At 41.9% G+C, this 22,722-nt stretch overlaps 1 long non-coding RNA gene across 1 annotated transcript; it reads left to right on the top strand.

The window, feature by feature from the left end:
• Positions 1–17,882: 17,882 nt before the first annotated feature.
• On the top strand, positions 17,883–20,209 carry LOC107306005. Its single transcript, XR_001551955.2, has 3 exons — positions 17,883–18,097; positions 18,544–18,698; positions 19,807–20,209. It is a non-coding gene; the product is annotated as an uncharacterized LOC107306005 (long non-coding RNA).
• Positions 20,210–22,722: the final 2,513 nt, after the last annotated feature.

Raw genomic sequence — 22,722 nt, 5'->3', positions numbered from 1 at the left:
CTGCACTTTTAAACTCACAGGAAGGGATTTCTTGGTTTTAGCATCTTTGCTGCAGGCATCAGAACATTTATTTTCTCTCTGAATGGAATTTATTTCTATCTTTCTAAGTATACTGTTAATGCAGAGACATGCAATTTTTTTTTCACTTAACTGAAGTTTTAGTAATGACTCCTTTGTAGGAGCAGTTTCTGCTACCAAAGAAAAAGGTATATTTTGCAGGCTGCACCCATTCTTCTTCACCCTTAAGCCTCACTCATGGGAACATAGAAATAAAGATGTCATCCATCAGAGATGCTCTTATCTCAGCCCATTTACAATACAAGCTCCCTCTGGCAGATGCTGCTGTGAACTAAATGGGCAAACTGGAGACAGCACTGCACCACTAGTGTTAGAGTTGAAGGAAAGGCAGCAGCCCCCTCAGCCCTCCTGTTCTTGTAATCTTCCATCTCTAAAAGGCTTCAAGTAGCTTCAAGGGTTCACAAGTCCGTATTTATGCTGGAGAATAAATGGAATGCAATCCTTTAGAAATGTGCACATGCATGAAAATGCAAAGGAAAGTACAGAAAGGGCTTGAGAAACATAGAAGATATAGGTCTGTACAGATAAGTGGTGACCAAGTGCCAAAAGAGAGCAACATACACATACACACACACACAGAATCAATAAACAAACAAACAAACAAATAAATAAACTTTAATTTTATGGAACAATGAACACAGTAAGGTAGGAAGAGAAAGAAAAAAAACCTTTTGAAGGCAGTTTTTGACAGATATATCCATGTGGTGTAGAAAATCTCCTTGTAAAGATGCAGGTAGGATCTCCACTTCTCATGAATTCAGGAGAGACCCCAGCTAGAGGGTGGCATTGATGGCACTCACCTGGGACTGTGAGTGGCTGTGCAGTTCTTTACAAGGTTCAGAAGTCAGAACAAAAGCTTTCTCACACAGCACAGCCTGAACTACCCTTTTTGGAGCAGCAAGGAAAAGTTTAGATGAAAGAGTAATAATAATGCTTTCTTGTTTGGCAACCAGAAATGACTAATAGCAGTCAATTCCTTACAGCTTAAAGCTTTATTTGAAGGGATAAACATGCCAGAACAGAAGGAAAAGTAATTAAGAGCAGTTCATTTTCTGAATTAAATCAATATTAATGAGACAACAAAGAGCTAACTTACTGTTTTTAGAGTCAGCACAATGCCTGTATGCACAGAGCCTCCAGGAATAAATAAATAAATAAATAAATAAATAAATAAGGGAAGGAAGAAGAGGAGCACAGAAGAAGGCAAAGTCTATAATGCTACACTAAGAATCCACTGCATAGTATAGTTACTGCTGTGTAAGTTTTGGCTTTCTCTACCCTGCTTTCTCTACCCTGCTTTCTAGCTCAGCACTGCCCCAGTGGCCTTTCATATCCTCTACTCATCATCATATTGACAACACTGCTTCCTGAAAGAGTGGTTGTATTATTTCAGATACCTTTAACTGATAACAAAAAGCACACAAACAATCCTGTGGACCAGGAAGACTGTACGGGATCCAGTGGACATGAGGGCCAAATGCAATATAGTGTGAGTGTGATTGAAGAAAGACCTGGTTTAGACTATCCCCTACCTCTGCTTTCTACAAGACCAAGTGGGTTTACTGAGTCATTAACTATAGGTAAGATAGGGAGAAATGTTTAATGAAAGTGTTCATCTTCATGAATGAAGAAGAATATTGGGCACGAACTTTAGGATGATGTTGATGATAGTGAGAACAATGTTGATGAAGTGAGGTGAGGAAAGAAAATGACATAGTACCCTATTATTTAAAATAATGTCTTTACTCTTAATAAATTGTTATTTATGAAGGATGAAGAGGAAGTAAGTGGCTGATTGGAAACAAAAACATGTTTTGTCTGCGTACAGTGCTGCTATCATGTACAGTACAGTCTGTGCAAATCTCACAGCCATTTGAATTTTCCTCTCTTCGACGTGCTGTATCTTTATCAGCAGAACTGTGTAGATAAGGGATCTATAATCAAGTGAAACTTTGTCTAAAATACGGTATCTGGTTTATGTCAAAACTAGCTGACAGCATATCTTTGATCTTTCAGCTAGAGCAACAAGACCAGGATTTTTAATTACTCACACTAGACAGAATTAAGACTCTCTGGGAAAACAGGAGGGATATTGTTAATCTGTTTCTAAACAACAGTGAGTTATAGAGGCTCTTTAATCTGAAAAGGATAGGTCCTGGACTGGAATGAGTGCCAGCCAAGTTCAACGAAGAGTGAGGAGTGTATATCATACTTTATAGTAGCATTGCTACTTTTAACCCACAAGAAGACACTCATACTGTTGTAATGTTTAGAGAGAGCAATTTGTGATCAGTAGGTACATTTGCTATATTTTCTTCCCATTTTATAGTCATTCTTTCTTTTTCTTTTGAACTTTCATGTACTCTGTTATCTTATTGTCCTTTCAGGACCTTCAGCCTACTAGTTAAAAGTAGATAAGATATCTTTAAGAGCCATAATATTTTAGAGCGTGCATACTACTGGACTGTATTTATGAATACTTACATGCAAACTGGTAATGCCTGGGCAAATACAATAGTTACTGGGATTGAGCAGAATGTTTTGAGCCAAAGTCTTTAAATTCCTCTGTTTTGAACTTGGTAAACCATTTCAAGATCTGTCCAACCATTAATAAGTAGGTTTCAATAAATATATATACAAATATATTTATAAGTCAAGTAAATATTCTCTTTCATAATGACTTTCAAGGAATTCTGTCAAGACAGTAAATGAGCAGCTTTTCATGATCATGAAAAGAAGATACTTACAGAAAGATTTTGCCAGCAAAATACAACAAATACTCTTTTAAAAGCTACACGTGTGTTATTCCAGTACTTTGCTGTTTAATGTTCAAAACATTGCAATATCCAACTCATTAAATGAAGTGGGGAAAAAAAATAAAAAGGAGAAAGATGTCTGGTAACTTGGTGATGTATTCTTGTACTAACTTGGTTAGTACAAGATCTTATTTGTGTCCATCACCGAAGTCCATGATGAAACAAAGTATAGCAGCCAGATCAATGAGCTTTTTGGCATTCTGCACATAGAACCATATTTCAGTTGTATCATCAATCTAAAACCATTTAGAAACATAATTAAAGGGTTATAACAAGCAGGTCATCCTCTTCATACAAAAGCATAGGAAAATCATGTTGTTGATGATAGTGAAAAAAAAAGTGCTCATAGAAATAAAACCACCTTCAGATCTAGGTCACGTAATGAAGAAAAATAATGCTTGCAAATCAGCCTCAGTCCCCTTCCGAGTTGACTTCAGCTTCACCTTAGCAAGTTTCTTTGTCTTCATGTTTTCAAAAGCCAAGTCACGGATGAAATTGTTTTAGATATAGTTGGCATGTTTTCTTTGTAACTGCTCCAAGAATACTGAAAACTAATTAACTTGTCAAGCAAGGAGAACTGAAATAAACAATTTATGCAATAAACACAAAAATGTGGCAGAATAATTCACCCCCAAAATCAAAGAAAGACTGAAAAAGCAAATCAAGATGTAAAAAACTTGGATGGAAAACAGAACAGAAACAAATTGATATTGAAGTTCTCAGCAGCATTTTAGCAAATCTGGTTTAACTAATGTTTGGATAAAGCAAATTGCTAACAAAGCACAAAGACATTAAGAAGTATTTCCGCATGCTAGTGTAAATACAGTCTATCACAACAAACTTGCTAACAGACTTACAGTAATCCAGAAAGAAATCATCTGTTTGTGGCATGCCCTCAGCTGATAGTAAACAAATTAAGAAATAAGAAATTGTTGCTGAGAGAAAATTATAATAATCATAGATCTGTAGAATCATTAACATTTGAAAATATCATCAACTATCAACCCATCACAGTCATGTCCATTAAATCAAGTCCCTCAGTGCCACACTACACATTCACTGTGACTCCATTATCTCCCTGGGCAGCTTATTCCAGCACCTGACCACTCTGTTGGAGAAAAAATTTTTTTCCTAATATCCAACCTGAACCTCCTCTTGTGCAACTTGAGGCCATTCTCACTGTTACAGTGGGACAGAAGTCACTCCCCACACCCTCACCTACAGGCCACAATGCCTTGAACTGAATGATACGTCCTCTTTGAGTTCAGGAGACCTGAATAATGATGCTAAAATTTGGCAGCTTTTTTATTAATGATACCAGAACACAGAGGTTCCCAAATAGTTTCATGGAATCCACAACTTAAAACACAAGTGTGTAGAGACACCAAAACTACATCTGGAGACCAAGGCATTGAAAGAATCATTTCACTTTGAAGTAATGTAAAAGAGGTACATTGATACTTTCCCCTTTCTCCAGCATTAATGTTACATGTATTTCTTATGTACACTAAATAGATGTATTTCTTACATACACTAAATTTTAAGGGCAGCGTTCACCTGACACGATTTTGACAGTTGCTTTGGAATTAAATTGGTTCTGTGCTAGTAGCATTTATTTCTCTCTTGATTCTAGAGACAGATCAGAAACTGATATCTACAGCACAGATAAATGTCTACAGTATAGTTTATTCAGATAGATTCCATCTATGGAGTTCTAAGTATAATATTCACAGCTCCATTCTTATCCTGAAATAAAGAGGATTACAAGTCATGCAGAGTGATATCTTCCTTCCAGAATCTCAGCCCAACACCAATGCCCTGTTCCAGGAAAGAAACCCTACCTCAGAAATTTCCCCTGGTCAAAAAAATAACAAAAAGCAGCTTGTTCTGATACCAACCATTTCCTTCTACAGGAAAGTAGAATGTATTCTGCTGCAGCAGTGGTTGGATGCTGTCCTGCACTACAGTTATTTACAGGAGTTGTTAACTTGCCTCAAAAAGAATCTGAGAGAAACAGATGTGAAGGGCACATTTCCCCCTCAAAATGATATGTATGAAAGTAGGAGTGTTTAGGGTTAGCCCAAATAGTTTCAATGATGCTGTGCTGATTTGCAGCAGCCAAGGATCTGACCTTTTCTGCGGACACTGGTAAGAAGGAATGATGAACATTACACCCTTGAAATAAAATCAATCTGGCAACCTTCACAAGTCTATAAACAGTCTATCAGGAGGACCATATCAACATCTTATCAGTTCCAACCACAAGTCTATATTTGCCCTACAGCAACTAACCATGGAAGATCTCTATTCAATAGAACTTTCTCTTAATTACAACACAAGGCCAGTCCACTGCACTGATCTTTCTTTTTGTGACTATCTCAAAAATCAGCTGGGCTTTTACTTCAGTCTCCTTTCTGTGAGTGGTAGAAATGTCATTAACAACTCCAGCAACTGAAGGAAAAGGCACAGTTGGATGAAGAAGAACCCTCAGATAAATAGTGAAAGATGTTCATAAATGAGGTCTCTTTACTAAAATTAATGTAAGCATGCCTTTGTTGAATAATACTTTTTTGGCAGTCCTTCAGGAATGGTGGTCCATGTCTTCAGTAGCTGCAGCATAGACGAGTGAAAGGAAAATAACTTTATGAAAAATCCTTTTAGTTTTGGACAAGCCAGGTCGTGTACTTCTCCTGAGATATGGGTGCTCAGTCTCTCTTAGTTTAACATACAGAAAGAATAATTCAGTCATTACTGTCTCTACTAACCCAGGGCACTCACACTCCCTGTGCTGCATCTTGTGTGGGTGAAGTACAAAGCAAATACTGCAGCCCCACATTCACTTTAAGCCAGACAGAAAACCTTCCTCCTTTTCCCTCCTCCCCCCTAGCTAAATTATAAAAGGCATTTATAAAATCTGAGGCAGAGATAACAAGAACCAAAGGAGCTGTAGCAGGTGTTGAGCATTAGAGTACCATCTGGGGCTGTCTAATTCCAGCCAAAACAGTCTCCTCCACAACTGCTCAGAAGGGTGGGTTAGGATCGTTACTCAATGCCATGTGGACTGAAAGGAAAGCAGAAGCTCTGGCTCAAGTCTGGAGATCATTACAAGAGCCTGAGAGATTGTAGCAGTGCTATTAATTACAAGGAAGCATTAACACAAATGCCAGCTCACATTCCTTCTCTGATAACTTTATTTCTGATTTATCATGACATTTTGAAATTGCCTTTGACTCTGATGGTGTCAGTCAGATTCCAGAAACATGCTGCAAACCTCATCAGTAGATGCGGGAAGAGAACTGCTCCTCCCTGTTGGAGGTTAAAATAAGCTAAAAGATTCCACACCTTCCTCAGACGAAAGCTGAAAAAAACTGAAGCTACCACCATGTGCTGAAACTCAAGCATCCCTCAAAGCTGATAGCACAGTTGCTATTCAACATCAAAAGGCTTACAAGAAACACATGGAAGTCAGTCCATGCTTCCCACCTACAATTTTGTTTGCCACTTTTGTCTGACTTTTGTTTGCCAAGCATCCACTGAGCCTGGCATTATGAACTTATCCCTACTCTGTATTAGCTGCCACTTCTAAGGGAATTTAGGAATTCTTCACTCTAAAATACAGTAATAATATTTCTCAACCAACAATCAACTGAAACACATTTTATGATCTCTTACACTACGATCATTTTTTTAGGGTAAACTGCCGTAAATCCCATTAATAGATGAAAGCAATTTATTCTGGAGGTACACTTATACTGGAAACACAGGGGAATATCAACAAATACTTTTTAAAATATCTCACATGTTCAAACAAAAATACAGTGAAAAAGTAAAGCCAGACTAAATGTACATACAGTGATGAGGCTTGCTCTTTTTGGAGTTACTTCTGAAAAAAATTTTTTCATTTTTATTATGCAAACAGATCTGTGCAAATAGTGAAACACTAACCAACTGTAGCTCACAAAGTTGATAATAAAGTATTATGACCACAGATGAAGATAAGAATTGTCAGCCTGTTTCACAGTATAGCTTGTGACTCATGCCACTGAATCACATGGCAGAAGAGTTAGCCAGCACAGAAGATGGGTGCCCTGACCTTGGTGAAAGCCATGCCTGGCAACACATCTCATCACTCACTCTGTTTTACAGAGGTCCGGAGCTGATATTTCAGAAATAAAGAGTTATCCACAGCACGTGTACCAGAAGTGAGACTTCCCACAACACGTATTACTTTTGATCTTTGTAATTGCTACTCCTGTAACACTGGGAGGGAAACACAGCTATAGTTTTACAAGCAAAGAAAGACAAAAGAAAAGAGAAAAAGAAAAAGAAAAAAAAAAAGGCTATTGTACATTCTGATTCTGTGTGTACAGACCAGCAACAAACAGCACGATCGCACAGGTCAAGTGGAAGCCAGAGGCCACTATTTTCTTGGAAGCTTTTTATTAATTCACATAGGTTTGGTTGAAGGGTTTAGATTCAGCTGTCAGCATCACAAAAACGATACCCTGATATTCGTAATAATGATTTCTGTTTCAGTAATACATAAGAGCCGACAGCAAACAGCACTGTGAGTCCAACTTCGATAAAGACATGTACTCCTGGGTAGCCCTTGCTTTTTAAGCTATTTAACACAGAGACCACTCAGATCCTCTTGCATCATGTCTTAGAATCTTGGACATGTTCCCAGTGACTGATATATACTTCTTTAAACTAGATCCAACTTTCAGCGCCTAGGCTTAAAAATACTGTAGCCTCACCAGAGAATGATATTTTATCACAAAATATAGACATTAGGAAACAATGATGTCATCTATGTATGTCTCCCCCCATGAATGCAGAGTGGTTTTCTACAGCATATGTCAGGCAGCTTTGTTCTTTCTAGTTACATGACTCTTGGGTTTTCATCAGACTTTTACAGCTTAACATATCTTACTAACATGATGTCTATACAGATATTCAGCCTACATCTTACTACACATATTTTGAATTGCAATACTCCCTCCTAACTGAATAATTAAGTAAGCAAAAAATCATGATCTCTTTGTGTTCTGTCTTCCAGGGAAATGTAAAAAGACTTGACTTCAGGTGCTGAACAAACCACACAAAGATAGAAAATGTGAGTGGTCTCAAAAGTACCAAATCTAAACTTTTTCAAAAAAATTATATTTTTCATCAGAGGACAAACACCTCTAACTTAGACCTATTCTGAGGAATAAATTAGGCCATTGTTTTCTATCTCTTTTGGTAAAACTTCTATCATCACTGTTTCTGTTTCTTCCTGACTGCATTCTGTGAACTTAAATTCATCAGATTCGAAAGGTTCAATTGATTGTCATTTAAATATCAGCTGAGTAGATACAATTACTCCTATAAATCAACAATTGTTGTTGTGTTTTTTTCCTACTAGCACTTTTTAAATTGATTGGTTTAAAAAACACTTCCACATAACACTAATGTTTTCACTCCCGCATACCCTGCAGCAACCTACTTCTGACCTTGGTCTCACACAGTCACTTGTCCTCCACAGCATTCTGCTCCATGCACCAACATAACCTCAGAAAAAGTCTAGTGGATAGACCACCCCTAATTAACAAGAAGTGTTATCTAACTAATCTCATTAGACACCATAATCCTGATTAAAATGTCCAGGCAGCCAACATTTAATGGGATGAGTAAATACATGGATCCAAAGAAAATCTGGATTTATAATTGTTCCCAAATAATTAAATCCTGGCTTTTTTAAATTTGAAGAATCTTCAGAAATAATATGTAAAAAGAAACAGGAGACTCTGCAATACTTTTTTTTAGGCAACTTCAGCATCTCATGGGCCCTCAGTAGCATCTCAAAGAGTTGCTTTATGTATTAGACTTATATCAACTGTAGACACATACCAGGCTATCCACTACATATGTGCATAAATGTCTATAAAAAGGTGGGAATGTACAGACACCGACAAGGACATGCATACACACATATGCATGTCACCCTGAAAGTACTGCCTCTTATTCACTCCCATTGAAACTACAACAAAGAGTACAGTAACACTATTTGATAGAGCACAGTATCAGAAACAAAACACTATTTTTCAACATAGGAATCACCATTAGCCATGCACTTTTGCCAGTGATGAACAAGAGCCTGCATGCCTTGCATGTGAAAATATGTACCAGGTGATCTCCTGTTGCCAGTGCCACCGATGAAATGCTCCAACCACCACTTCACTGTGCTCAAATCCACTGTTTGGGCCCCATCATCATTCAGCAAGCATCAGTGAATAACAGTAGATGCTTTTTTTTTCCACATGGAGAAATTCAGTTGCACATCATTTCTTCACATGCATTTCCATGTCAGATGCCATTCTGTCAGACTGCCCCTCTGCTGCCATCTGTCACACAGCAACAAAATGTAATGGAATATTGGTGAGAAGGTTCAGACTCTACTGACACACCACCACCACCTGCCTCTGACATTGTGGGACAACATCATAACATAGGAGGCGCTACTTTCAGAACTTCCCTATAGAAACATATATACATACATACATGCATACATACATATATACAGGTTCCAATGTGTTTATAACGTGTTTGGCACCCAGGATAGAAAAAAAATTATAAGAACATTATATTATTTGCAATGTTATAATCTTTTGTGATAGCAGAAGAACTAAAGCCGGGGAGTGCTCTAGCTCATGAAACAACTGATATACCCTACACTTTAGCTCTTACAGCTTTGGCACTACTTGTTTTCATATTGCAAACATTCAGTTTCTACCATACAGCATGTGGCCTAATGACATCTAAGGGTATATTTACTCCACCTCTGGTAAAAGCATTGTGAAACATTGTCTTCCCCACCCAAAGCAAAATGTGGCAGCAGATTGCACAAGAAGTGGCCTTACTCTGTAAGCTAAAGTTGGTGTTTGCTAAGCAATTTTAAGCATGCTAAGCTTTCTAGCCTCTTTACAGTCTAAGAAAGAAGTTTATCTCCTCTTTTCTCTTGAGTATTCTCCTTCCAGAGGAAAGTAAACCTGCTTCAAGACACTTGAAGCATGATGACAGATACTAATGGTGGGGATTTTGTACTACATCTATGGCTGCTGTTTTTCTTCTGCTTTACTAATTACTGACCTAAATTAATCACTGACAGAACTTGATTGATTCAGCAGCAAATCCTCCTGCAAAAATCCATCCCCATGTTTAAGCAGCTGTCGTACCTGTTCTGGCTGAGCTCTACATTGACCCTGTGGTCACCTGAGAAAACACTCATGGAAATCTCTGCTCCCTTTCCTCATTTAAAGAAGAAATTATTTCAGGAAGACCTTTTTGTAACTTCTTTCAGTGTATCTTATTTCATCGTTCTTACTTGTAACACTTTGGCAGAGAAGATTTGTTTGTTCCTACTGGAAGAAATCAGTTTTGCTGTTCCTCATTAATGCAGACTCGAAACATCTGCACTGGCTGTTGGCTTAAACAACATCTACATAGAAGGACCAACAGTGATAGAGATCTATTAACTGAAGAACCCTGCAGTGAATAGAAATCACTCTTTCTGAAAGTACAAGATTGCTGGGCACAACAAATTTAAACAAGTACTTCAAGATGGCATAGAATCTAGGAGTATATGCTAGTCCAATAACCTATAAATATGAGGAATTGCTCCACTGATTACACTAGTCATAGTCATCCAGGGATGATATCCAGAACAGGAAGCCCCCAAAACATGGATATGTAGCTGGTAACTGGGTTCTTATCACAGAAAATAAATAAATAAATAAAATAATAAAATTAGGTTCTTTCACTTCCTACATTTACAAGTTACTGCTGCTCACAGTTGCTGGAGATGGACTATCAGTCTCACAGAAACCATAGTTCTTGTCATCTAAATATCTCTGAAGTTAAGGCCACTGTTTCTTCTATCATCACGCAGTATGGATGCATGATACCTCATGATGTTCCTGTTCAGATAAGCCTTCCTTCCAGTCAGCTACACAGTATTTTAATAGCTTCATTAATTGGAATGTTGTGTCTATACTTGTGGTCTTAATTTCAAATACTTCTTCCTAGACTGATGGAGTTCTGATGAAGTGATTTTACATGGATCCTCCTGGCTGAGCTATAAATCTGCCATGGGTTAAGCAGAGCTCACTGGAGCCGTAGGGTGGATTGAAGGATGCACAGCTGCTCCCCATGCATGTGTGCCATGTACAAGGAGCAAAGACAGTCTTCTGTTACCTCCCAACCATCCTCCAGCAAATCCCCTTCTGGATTATACAAATCCAGCATAAGGTTGTCTGTTATACAAATATACTTTTTCTACATCTGAGTCCACTGCATTTATTTTGTGAACTGTAAGCTGTTTTAGATTCCAGTTAAAGAGGTAAAGGTCCTACTGTGTGTTTTTACAGATATATAAGAATGTTTATGGGTGATGTTCCAAATCTTAAGTAGGCAAATATCTGTTGACTATTTGTTCACTTGTTTGAGTGATAATCTATAGGCCTGATGTATAACAAGATTTCCTGCTAAAATGTTTGTTTGGAACTGTAAGGGTACAGCTTTCTTGTATAAACTCCTGCAGGGTCAGAGTCAAAGAATCAGAATGATAGAGGTTGGAAGGGACCCCTGGAGATCACCTCCTTCAGCCCCCTGCTAAAGCAGCTTCACTACGGTAAGTTGCACAGGAATGTGTCCGAGCAGGTTTTGAATATCTGCAGAGGAGACTCCATAGTCACTATGGGCAGCCTGTTCGGTGCTCGGTTGCTCTCAAAGTAAAGCTTTTCCTCATGTTCAGATGTGACTTACTGTGTTTCAGATTGTGCCCATTAGCCCTTCTCCAGTGATGGTCACCACCAAAAAGAAACTTACACCTCCCACTTAACACTCACCTTCTGAATATTTACAAGCGTTGATATGATCCCCTCTCAGTCTTCTCCAGGCAGAACAGTCCCAAGCCTCTCAGCCTTTCCTCATAAGGGAGATAGTCCAGGCCCCTCATCGCTTTGTGGATTCCCATTGGACTCTCTTTAGAAGTTCCCTGTCTTTCTTGAACTGAGGAGCCCAGAACTGGACACAAGATGCAGCCTCACCAGGGCAGAGCAGAGGGGAAGGATCTCCTCCCTCAGCATGCAGGCCATGATCTTTTTAATGAAAAAAACCAAACAGGATAACACTGGCTTTCTTGGCCACAGGGACACGCTGCTCATGGCCAACATGATGCCGACCAGGACACCCAGGCCCTCCTCTACAGAACTCCTCTCCAGCAGACCAGCCCCTAACCTGTACTGTTACCTGTAGTTATTGCTTTCCTAGATAAGGCTTTATGCTTACTCTTGTTGAACCTTATCAGATTCCTCTCTGCCTGTCTCTCCAGCCTATTCAGGTCCTATTGAATGACAGCACAGCCTTCTGGTGTGTCAGCCAGTCTTCCTGGCTTTGTATCACCAGCAAACTTGCTGAGAGTACACTCTATCCATTCATCCAGGTCACTGATTTAATAATTTGTTAAACAAGACCGGACCCAGCAATGACCTCTGCAGAACACTGCTAAATACATGATTCCAACTAGATTTCACTACTGATCACAACCCTCTGAGTCTTGCCAGTCAGCCAGTACTCAGTTCACCTCATTGTCCACTCATCTATCCCACAATTCCTAAGCTTATCTACAAGGACATTATGGGAGACTGTGTCAAAAGCCTTGCTCAAGTCAAGGTAGACAACATCTATTGCCCTCCCCTCATCTACCAGCCAGACATTCATTCCATCATGTAAGACTACCCTTCTCGTTGTCCTTGACCTCCCTTGCTGGATTTAATTCCAAGTGGGCCTTAACCTTCCACATCACATCCCTACAGGCCCTGACAGCATTCCTGTATCCAACCTAAATGACCACATTCTTTTTCTACATTCCATAAACTTTCTTATTCCATCAGAAGTCAGAAGAGTAGAAAATAACTAATATTTTAGAAGTTTGCAACAGTAGAGATAAACTCAAATGTCTCATCTGTCCATACCGAGATTCATGACACTTTCATGCTTTGCAGATGTGACAATGTCATATTCTTGCAGCTGCCACACCACTTCTGGATTACAACCAACCTTACAAGTCAAAGCAAACAACCACTGAAACAGAGAAAAAAATTAAAACTTTCTTTACTCTTTAGCCAACTGAAACATTAACTAATACAAACCAGCATGCCACTTCATCTACTTAAAAATATATGAGCCTATCTCATAAGATCCTCTATTTCAAATAATGAAGATTTATCTAATGCTTTCTTCAACGAGGTCCTGTCCATCTCTGATGTTGTAACTCTTAGTTTAGGATTTAAGCCAAATCTGCCAAATCAACTCCAGCTAGGAGAGAAACTACACAATCTCAAAATGATATTAAACTTTGCAGTTGATTTAGTAAGAAGACATCTCTATTGCTGCCTGTGTGCACTTCCCTATTGCCATTGCCCTCCTGCTGTAAGATGCCACAGTGCTGCCTCAAGACTGTCTGAGAGGTCTGCCGCAGCAACCAAAAGTAGAAGGTCAGATTCTGTTAGGAAAAGCTGAACTACTGGGGCACAGGGAGCATTTGCCTTCCTCTGCATAATTCCCTGCTGTCCAGAACACGTTTCATCTAGGAAAAGGGTTTGTGCAGACAAGACGACACATGCTATTCAGTAACCCCCAGGCAGGCACTCGGGATGGGAAAAGCCCTGATGCATGCAAGCCTGGAGGGAGCCTGCTGGCAGCCTGCGGGGACCTCGCTGGGAGCGTGCAGGGAACCTGCTGAGACCTCGCTGGGAAGCTGCAGAGAGCCTGCTGGATCTTGTTGGGAGCCTGGAGGAAGCATGCAACAAAGCCTAAAGGAACCCGTTCGCAGCTACTGCTCGCTGCACGGCCCAGCCCTGACCCCAGCTGGCAGCTGCTGTAGCTGCAGGCTCGCTCAGGACAGGTCGGCATTGCTGCCTCCGACTGCTCCTTCCGCCAAAGCTGGTCCTCAGCCGGGTTCCTGCAGCAAAGACGTTTTCTACCAGATGCATCTCCAAAGAAGCTGTGATGCCTGTTTGTCTGTTTCCAGAGGAACTACTCTTTCACTCTTACCCATGATTATCTATTTATTTATTTATTCTCAGAGAAATGCCTCCTTCTCACTGAAAACAATCAGCAGAGCAACAGCTGTGGCAGGAACATATGCACACCCAGTACAGCACATCATGCTGACAGGACCAATGGCTTTGGGTGTCACTCATTGTGTTATGGAAGCCGAAGGTGTCATCAATGCCATGCTCCCCAGTTCCCTCAGCCTGCTCAGCACAACCCTGACAGAACCCACATCATGCCATGTTGGTGGACACACTCCTGTGGCTGAATCAGTGCAAACTGCATGGGGTGTGCATTGGTATCTTTCTGCTGGGATATTTTGCTGTCACACAACAGAGATAAAAGAAAAAAGCCACAGTCCTGCATCTGACCTCATGTTGGTGGGGCTGTGTATCCCTGAGCAAGCCACAGAGTTCCCCCAGCTGTAGATGAAGTTGCACCTCTGGGATCTCCCTTCCTGCTTTCCTCTTTCCATTCCTATGCACACATGTGGAGTCAAGGAGAAACCCACCTTGTCCAGAAGTGGCTGAAAGTCTCAGTGCTGCACACAGAGGTCACAAGGCACTTCTGTTCACACCGCACTGAACTCAGACCTCTGCAGTGGGAAAAAATGTTTGCAGTGCTTAACCCACAATAGATATAGTACAGCAATATCTAGGGGATCATTACAGTTGTGCAAGAGACATTCTCTTGGTACTGATCTTCTCCACGTGCAAAATTGCTCTGGAAGTAATTCTTCCTATTTTATTATGTTGCTTACTGTGTCAGAGCTGAATGCATGTGATGTGGCAGCAGAGGGTGAACCTTCTGGCCAATATTCCATTACATTTTTGCTTGCACAAAAAGTGATAGTATCACAAATGTTGTGATATTCTAATGAGTATTTTTCTATCTGAGGCACTAAATACTTAAACACATCAGAACTTGTGTATTTATGTATGTATCTATGAGGAAGCACTGAAAGTAATGCCTCCTAATTTATGATATTGGCCCACAATATCAAAGGCAAATACTGGTGGGACGGCAGTAGAGGTTGAATCTTCCCACCAGTGTCCCATTATCATCTGTTGTCATGTCACAGATGGCAGCAGAGGGAGCAGTCTGACAGAATGGTGTCCGTTGTGGAGGTGTGTATGTAGCAAAGGCATGTCACCAAATTCCTCCATGTGAAAAAAATGGTACCCACTGGCATTCACTGATGCTTGCTAAATGATGATGGAGCCCAAACGATGGATGTGAGCACAGTGAGGCTGTGGATAATGCATTTCAGAAATGGTAATGGTGACGTTAAAGACAGGCCATGTTCCAGATGGCCATGCAGATTTATACAAGCATGGCATGTAGGCAAAAATACATAGCTGATGTGGATGATTATGTTGAAAAATATTGTTTCATAGCTGAGAATTTGTTCTATCAAATAATGTTACAAAGCTCTTTATAGCTGTTGTTATTTCCTGTTATTTTCCTGTTATTTGACCTGTTTAGGATGCTTGTTGAAGGGGTTTCTTGGGAGTCGCTCTTTAAAGGTAAAGGGATCCAGGAAGTCTGGATGCTCCTCAAGATGGAAATCTTAAAGACACAAGAACAGGCTGTCCCTGAATGCCAGGAGGTGAGTTGTAGGGGAAGAAGACCAGTGTGGATGAACTGGGAACTATTGCTGAGACTGCAGAAGAAAAAGAGAGTCTAGGTCCTCTGGAAACAGGGACAGACTACTTGGGGAGATTACAAGGAAGTTGCTAGGGTATGTAGGGAGAAAGTTAGGAAGGCAAGAGCCCAAGCTGAACTCAGACTGGCCACCACAGTAAAAGGGAATAAGAAATCCTTTTACAATTATACTGATGGTAAGAGAAGAACCAAGGAAAACGTTTACCCTTTACTTGATGCAGCAGCAAATGTGACCACTGAGGATAAGGAGGAGGCTGAGGTCCTCAGCACTTAATATTTGCTTTTAATAGTCAGATTAGTTATCCTCAGGGCACTTTTCACCCTGATCTGAAAGTCTGGGATGGAATGCAAAATACACCCCCAGTGATTCGGGTGGAGACAGGTAGCTTCTCCTCTACCTGTACTGCCACAAGTCCATGGGACTGGATGGGCTCCAAACTCAGGTGTTGGGGGATCTGGCAGGGCTGATGGCTGAGCCACTCTCCAACATCTACCAGTGATCCTGATTAGCTGGAGAGGTCTTGAAGGTTTCGAGGCTTGCCAGTGTGACTCCCATCTACAAGGAGGGCCATAAGGAGGATCCATGGAACTACAAGACTAAGACTGTCAGCCTGACCTCAGTACTGGAGAAAGTTATGGAACAAATCATCTTGGGTGAGATCACACGGCATGTGTGTGGTGTCCAGAGGATCAGGCCCAGCCAGCACAGGTTCATGAAAGGGAGGTTGAGCTTGACCAGTCTCATCTCCTTCTATGGCTGGGTGACCAGGTAGATGAGGGAAAGGCTGTTGATGTAGTCCACCTAGACTTCAGGAAAAGCCTTTTGTCTCTCACCGTATTCTCCTGGGGAAATTGGCTGCCTGTGGCCTGGACAGGTATACCCCTCTTTGGGTAAGGAACTGGCTAGAGCTCCATAACCAATGGGTATTGGTTAATGGAGTTAAATATAGTTGGTGACCCATTACAAGTGTTGTCTCCCAGGGGTTGGGCCTTCTTTAATATCTTTACTGATGAGCTAGATGAGGGGACTGAGTACACCCTCAGTAAGTTTGCAGATGATACCAAGTTGGGAGGTGGTGTTGATCTGCTTGAGGGAAGGGAGGCCCCTTCAGAGGGATCTAGATAAGCTGGATCAACTGGGCTGAGGTGAATGGGATGTGGTACACCCAGGCCAAGTGCCAGGTCCTGCACTTTGGCCACAATAACCCCATGCAGCGCTATAGGCCTGGGGCTGAGTGGCTGCAGGACTGTGCAGAGGAAATGGACCTGGGGCTGTTGGTCGATGCTCAGCTGAACATGAGCCAACAGTGTGCCCAGGTGGCCAAGAAGGCCAATGGCATCCTGGCCTGCATCAGAAATAGTGTGGCTAGTAGAAGCAGAGGTGATCATCCCCCTGTACTCAACACTTGTAAGGCTGCATCTCAAGTACTGTGTTCCTCACTACAAGAAACACATCAAGGCCCTGGTACATGTCCAGAGAAGAGCAATGAAATTGTTGAGGGGCCTGGAGCACAAGTCTTATGAGGAGTGGCTGAGGATAAGAGGATGCTCGGAGGAGACCTCATTGCACTTTACAACTTCCTGAAGGGAGGTTGTGATGAGGAGGGGTTTGGCTGCTTCCCCCAGGCAACAAACAAGACCTGAGGAAATGGCTGCAAGTTGTACCAGAAGAGGTTTAGATTAGACATCAGGAAAAACTTTTTCTCTCACAGAGTGGTCAGGCACTGGAATGGCTGCCCAAGGAGGTGGTGGAGTCGCTGTCTCTGGCAGTTTTCAAAAGGCATTCAGATGAGGAGCTATGAGACATGGTTTAGTGGCTTGCGGTTGCAATGGTAATGGGAGGATGGTTGGACTAGATGATCTTGTGGGTCCTTTCCAACCTTGTGATTCTACTATTCCATTCAAATAAATAAGAGGCATTTCTAAGCATTACATTAGAAGCAAAGCATGTCTCTATGAGGAATATGGTGGACAGATATCAAAGCTAAAAATTGAGCCAAAACCAAGTGTTCTATACCATGAAAACCAAGTGATTCTATACCATGATAGCATACAGAATTTAAGGAGAAGTATTTTCTTGCCAGTGGGCTAGATTTTTTGTATCTGGTTCTTCAACTGTAGGCTCCCTATACTATCTGTAGTAAAAATATAGACACATCATTTGATTTCCCTGAAATGAATGTTCCTAAATGCCAGCTCTTCTCATGTCTACAAAGATCAATGTTTCTTTTTATAAAAAATCATGTGTTACAATTGAGAGCAGAAGTTATAGCATGGAACATTCTCCAAGTAAAGTGCAAAAAACATTTCTTCACAGTTCCAATTAATGTCTTATGTTTTGTTCAGACTCACTAAATGATGTATTTCAGGGTACATCACGTGGGAATATAAGAAGACTATTCAGAGCAGGAGCTGCAGAGCAAGATGAACGGCATGAGAAGGTAAGGCTGGGAACCAAGGACACAGCTTTTGTGTCACTCAGCCACCTGTGGCAGAGGTCAGGATTTCTGCAGGGATGGGAAATCATCCCATCACTTAGTGCCTTTCAAGGAGCTGAGAAGCATTTCTTGCTCAAGTCCTGCTTCCAAGCTTAACCACCTACAATGAAGTAGATGTCGTTTTTCTGGTGTCCTTCAATTCCGTGTCCGCATTTTCCCAAAAGCAAAAGAATTTGGAGTTAACCAGCTGCAGTGAAGTGAGCGATTTCAGTGCCTATTTCTGATGGTGGCAATGAGTTCAGAGGTCACACTTAATTGACGGTGCCTGTTTCCATTCTGACAAAGGCTGTAGTTTCAGCTGACTTCCCGAGGCTGCCATGTGTGGTGGTGACACAGCCTTGGGCTTGTGCGTTTGCATGACTCCCACCTTTCCTTTCTGTGTCTTGCAGGTCAGCTGGTGCTGGAAGCGGCCGGTATCTGAGTAGGAATGAAGGTGAGTGCAGGAGCAGCTGCTGAGGGGAGGAAGGAAGTCCATGCTAATGAGCTCTGAAGCATCTGCGGGTCCGGTACCAGAATAGGCAGCAGTGATGCTGGAGGGCACGTGGTGAGTGCATGGACAGGGTGGCACAAACGCGTGCGTGTGCTGAGGAGTTGGGTTGCACACAGGTGCACACAAAGGGGTGTTTGTGGAAGGTGTAGGCACGTAGGTGTTCCCAGGGATGGTTTGCACACGTCTGTGAATGCAAAGGAGGGCACACGATGCAGAGTGTGCATGGGGGTGTGCAAAGCAGGCAGGGTGGTGAATGGGTGTGCGTGTGCACATGGATAGGGGAAGGTTGGGGTTACAGGTTGACCTGTGCTGAGGTGAGTGGGGACTCACGGTGTTGCTCAGTGGTAGATTGGTTCACACTGAGTGCTAACAGGAAACTCGCACACCCTTTTTGTTTCAGCTGTGCCAGCGCTGTGATCCCTTGCTGCAGGGATGGGGTGTTGGAAGGATGGTGTGCGTGCCGAGCTCCCATCTCTTGCAGGAATCAAGTGTAGAGCAAAAGGGATGTTTGGGCCAGGTGACTGTAAGAAGGCTGGCTGCTTTGGATGGTGGTAGCTGATGGAAACAGGTGCTCTGGGGACCGTTCAGCTTTTAACAGAAGACAGGGGTCCTGCAGCAAGAACGACTAGGTTCTCAAATGGCTTCAAACGTGCACACAGAGTACGTCTGTCCTGCCGTGCCATCTCTGCTTCTTTTTGATGCAAGCATTTTCATGACCACGTGTTGGGCCTGTTTGCTTGTATAAGGAGGAATGTTAGTTGCGGTTCTCACCGAGAATTTCTGCTAGGATTTCTGTGTAATTTGAATCATGAGTGTTAGCACAGTGAGGTGAAGGAGGGCCCCGGAAGCAAATTTGGTGCTGTTGAAGCACTGTGCGATGAGCAGGTGGGAGGTAACACGTGCTGGCAGATGTGGGAAGTACTTTGGGATTGAGGTGTGGAGGAAAGGAAAAGCGATGACGGAGCTGATGGCAAAGAGCTTCCTGGGGAGGCTTGGTGCTTGCTTGGGGTTGGATCTGATCAACTTCTTGTTTGCTGGTGTCCATCTGGGGTTTGTGGAGCAGTTTTCATCCCAGGGTCTGTCTGGTAGGACTGGGGCTTGGGCCAGGCCAGGGCGAATCCAGTGTGCTTTGCTCTCGTTCTTAGTGCTTGTTTTTGCTCAGGAGGGCAGGTGGCAATCCTCACGGAGCAAGGCCTGCAAATGGGGTTTGTGGAGGAAGGTCCTGCAGGCCTTGTGTGACACCCACGGAGCTGCAGCGAGGCTGCATTGGTGTAAAACAAGGGAAATGCACAGAGATCTGAAGGTGGGTTTTGGGCTCGACTTATGCCGGAGGGGATGTGCGTGCTCCTTTACATATGCGTTGTCTGCCTGCTGTAGGTGGGTTGGCTTAGAAAGCTGGTACCGTGTTTCTGTTGTCGGGAGAAGCGGATATCAACTCTTCTCTCTATTGAAAGATTTAACAAAAGAGCCTCTCCTTGCTTCTTAGCGTATGAATCACAGAATCATAGAATCACCAGGGTTGGGAAAGACCTAAAAGATCATCCAGTCCAACCGTTCTCCTATTACCAATAGCTCCCACTAAACCACGTCCCTCAGCACAACATCCAGTCGTTCCTTGAACACCCCCAGGGTCAGTGACTCCACCACCTCCCTGGGCAGTCCATTCCAGTGCCTGGCCACCCTTTCTGAGAAGTAATATTTCCTAATGTCCAGCCTGAACCTCTCCTGCCGCAGCTTGAAACCATTCCCTCTAGTTCTATCAGTAATGACACGAGAGAAGAGGCCGACCCCCAGCTCACTGCAACCTTTCTTCAGGAAGTTCTAGAGTGCAATGAGGTCTCCTCTGAGACATTCCCAGCTCCCGCAGCCTCTCCTCATATGGCCCCATTGTGCTCCAGACCCCTCACCAGCTTTGTTGCCCTTCTTTGAACACGTTCTAGGGTCTCAATGTCTTTCTTGTAGTGAGGGGCCTAAAAGTGAACACAGTACTTTAGGTGCAGCCTCACCAGAGCTGAGTACAGGGGGATGATTACCTCTCTGCTTCTGCTGGCCACACTATTTCTAATACAGTCCAGGATTCCATTGGTTCTTGGCCACCTGGGCACACTGTCAGCTCATGGTATCAGTCATGAGTATCAGCCAACACTCCCAGGTCCCTCTCCTCTTCACGGCTATTCAGTCACTCATCCCAAGCCTATAATGCTGCATGGGGTTGTTGTGGCCAAAGTACAGGACTCAGCACTTGGCCTTGTTGAACCTCATCCCACTGACCTCAGCCCAATGATCCAGCTTATCTAGATCTCTCTGAAGGGCCTCCCTACCCTTTCATTCTACCTACCTCAATTCTTCCCGGCACTCTCCAGCCACAACTGGGGCACAGATTGATCCAATCTCAAGCAAGTCTACTAAGCATCCTACAGCAGTGCCATACCTGAATTTGCTGTATTTCAGTTCTGTATTTTATCCTTCCATTTCCTTCCTGTCCATAGAAGGAATATAGAATACTTCTTCATTTAATTTATCAGCTACAGTGGGAACAGAGGTAAGCAAAATCAAATGCCTTTTCAGTTCTCAGTGTTTCAGTCATCTAAATATCCTGTGCTCTGTTCCCCAGCTGTGTGATCACAGAAATTTGCTACTCTTATTATTTCCTGCAGACAAAGGTCCTGAGAGCACCTCACACTATTACTCTGCTCAAGCAGACTGTGAAACTGAAGATTCAAGATTCATACTCTCTATGTATGCTGGATCTGTATCCAGAAGTCTTGTTAGTGACCTGAGCTCCAGTCCATCATTAAACATATATATTATGTCATAGAATGGCTTGAGTTGCAAGGAACCTCAAAGATCATCAGGCTCCAACCCTCCTGCCATATGCAGGGCCACCAACCTCCATATCTAATACTAAACATCTCCTACTGTATTTTTTTTTTCTCTTAATTTTGTATTAGCTTGACTTTTTTTTTAATATTTTTTTAAACAGGCAGATTTGCTATCTGCTACTACAATAACAAAGAAATACCTTTTTTTTTTTTTTTTTTTTTCTCTGAGAAATACTTGTTGCAAGTACAGGGCTCTTTCTAACTACTCAAAATTTTCCACACACTACTAGAGTAAAAAGAATACTGAAACAATATGGAAGAAAAAAATGAAAGATAAAGTGTAAGAGACGGGGTGGAAGAAAATTCCAAGGTACAACTATGTATAAAGTTGAATGCAGGCAAGTTGTGTCCCCAGAAGAATCAATAAAGGCAATCACATACAATCAGCAGTTATGTGGATTTAAGTCACATGACTTCAAAGCTTAAAATAGAGATGAATTAGAGCAGATGGTGACTTGTAAAAGAAGAGCATAGGTGCAAGAAGTACCATCCTTTATGGAGATTTCACAGAGGTGTTATTGGCAGAGAGAATAACTTTGTAGTTTTTTTCTTCCAGAACTGAAAGGGGTTTTGGAGAAAATCACAGTCCAAGATAGAATTTGTATGAACTAGGCATTTCAGAGACTGGTATGTGGGATAAACAGTGCTCTGAATCAGAATACAGAAGTGGAGTGGAAAAAGGGAGTGTTGCTTTGTCTACAAGGCTGTGAGAGAAGGGGAGGGAAGGAGTGAAGGAGCAGATGCAGTAGAAGATGACTAGACAAGGGCCAGAAAAGGCTTGCAAACACGCAAAGAGGAAAAAAAAAAAAAAAGAAGAAAGGGTAGAGGAAAACCAGCAGAAATCATGAGTTCAGAAGTGAACAACAACAAAAAAACATCAGACTTTGCAACAGTTTCTCTGCTTCAGATAGTCTGTCTTTTGTTCTTTTTTGGTCCTGTTTTGGTTTTTGCGTGTTTGGGTTTGGTTTTGGTTTTGTTTTCCAAATTTTATCAGTCAAGATTGAATTGGAAATACATGTTACCTAGTACATGCTCCAAGTGAGTTTTCTCAAGGACGCCAAAGAGAGAAACAGAAACTTTCATTTTTTGAGGTCCAAATATAATGTGTTGGCATTTCTGTGCTTTTTTTTGCCACTGTGTTTGTTCTTCCTCTGTTATATATATATATATAAACAAGTATAATTGTATCACTACTA

This window comes from Coturnix japonica, chromosome Z (assembly GCF_001577835.2).
Source record: "Coturnix japonica isolate 7356 chromosome Z, Coturnix japonica 2.1, whole genome shotgun sequence".
NCBI classification, from domain to species: Eukaryota; Metazoa; Chordata; class Aves; order Galliformes; family Phasianidae; genus Coturnix; species Coturnix japonica.
Note: the sequence above shows the minus strand (reverse complement) of the source record. Positions and strands in the feature narration are given on the sequence as shown.